We start from the raw sequence: 1,694 nt of genomic DNA on the forward strand, positions 1-1,694 counted from the left end.
TCTTGCATGCAATTGTGTTGAGAACAGATATCACTAGAGTGATCAGATAATGCCCAATGCCCTTTTCAATAGAGTAACAGGCGAAACTTAAGTGAAGTAGAGCTCGCGCAGCGCCACACTACACACACACAGCGACGCTCACACACACGCGTACACACAGCGCAAACAATTCATCCTTAACAAATTGTTATTCTTCTTCCATTATAATTTTCCAAGGTATGGCTCAAATAACAAACATATTACTTTTCTTCAACATGTCTTAACATATGATTTCTTTCTGTGCAGGTATTGTGCAGACAAGAAACGCACGAGAAGAGGAAGTATATTTTCTTACCATTCTAGGTATGTATACATTATATAAGTTAATTTTCAAACCGTCTCTCCGATTTAATTTCAATATCGTCCGAAATAATAATATTCTCGGAACTGTATTGAGGTTCCGAGAAAGTCACCGCGATAATATAAAAACATCGATACACGAGCCGAGTTTCTTGCCGGCTCGGTCGTTTTAACGGTCGCGATGTTTAGATTCCGCGATCGGAAAAAGTTCGAATCGGGCAGAGCGCGACGGAGTACGAAGACACGCGCGTGACGTGTCACCGGGGAGCGAGCGAGATAGCGATACCTCGTGATTCCCACCTCGCGACGATCGAGGTAACGGCCGATTTCGGCAAGACGATCATTCCGTTAGGAGATTTCCGTGATCGAGGAGTTCGTCACGAGTGATTTCGTCTCGAGGTTTCCGCGGTTTTAAGTGTTCTGCGTATTGACTGTGTCCGTGACAGAGGATTGCTTCTCAATCATTCCTGTTCCGGCTTTTATATCACTGAGTTCCGCGTATCGGTTCTTCCAGTGCAAAGAAGTGCGGCGCGATTAATTCCAGTTAGAGATTCGGAGTCGGTTCAGTTTCGATATCGAGGCTTCTCGTGTTGAGGGTATCGAATCGAAGCGTTAAAAGAAATCGGCGTTTGTTGCGAGTGTCGGAGTTAATAGTGCCGAAGTTTGAACTCGAGCGACGATTCATACCGTGTCGAGTTCCATGTGTCGAGTTTTCCACCGTGCGGACCCCAAGAGCTGCTGAATACATCACCATTACGAGTGTGACCTGCCTGGTGGAGGATACCAAGGTGGAACCCAGCCTTGGTGAATACATCACCATTGCGAGTGTGACCTGCCCGGTGGACTACGCGTCGGACGTTCAACCGTGCGGACCCCAATCGCTGGAGAATAACCAGCGTTGGTGAATACAGCACCTTGTGAGTGCGACCTGCACGGCGAAGGACATACCGATTGGATTCGGGTGTCCGCGAACGTTCGATCGACGGCTGTCTCCTGTGGTCTAACTAGAAGACGTACGTGAAGGAGCAGCCACCGTATTCGCGTGGTTTCCGAATACGGGACGTGCTTGAGTCAGGTAACCCTGCACTTTCTACAGCAGCTCATCACTCAACGGGTCTCAGCCCGGCCGATAGAATTTCGGATCCGCATAGCGCTGAGCCTTGAGGTCCTACAGAGGCCTCCACTCTTACAAAGTGCAACGAGGAGGTGAGCAATAGCAGCAGAACACCTTTCGTTGAGAAATCAACATATACGGTTCCGGTCCCTTTTCGGAGTAATTCGAAAGACCGAAGCGGAGTGCGGAAAGCCTCCGAAATATACAGTCCACTTAGCACGCTGCTGAGTTGATTCAGCGT

At 48.5% G+C, this 1,694-nt stretch overlaps 1 long non-coding RNA gene across 2 annotated transcripts in view; it reads left to right on the top strand.

The window, feature by feature from the left end:
• Nucleotides 1-261: 261 nt before the first annotated feature.
• LOC108628218 (uncharacterized) overlaps nt 262-1,694 on the top strand; it is a 7,432-nt gene continuing 5,999 nt past the window's right edge. Inside the window, exon 1 of one of the 2 annotated variants that reach the window (XR_001916778.2) lies at nt 262-342. This is a non-coding gene — a long non-coding RNA (uncharacterized LOC108628218). The remainder of the gene's footprint in view (nt 343-1,694) is intronic. The other variant, XR_003389600.1, reaches the window with a different exon arrangement.

Source organism: Ceratina calcarata, unplaced genomic scaffold (assembly GCF_001652005.2).
Source record: "Ceratina calcarata isolate Rehan_Ccalc_2016 unplaced genomic scaffold, ASM165200v1 scaffold512, whole genome shotgun sequence".
Classification (NCBI taxonomy): Eukaryota; Metazoa; Arthropoda; class Insecta; order Hymenoptera; family Apidae; genus Ceratina; species Ceratina calcarata.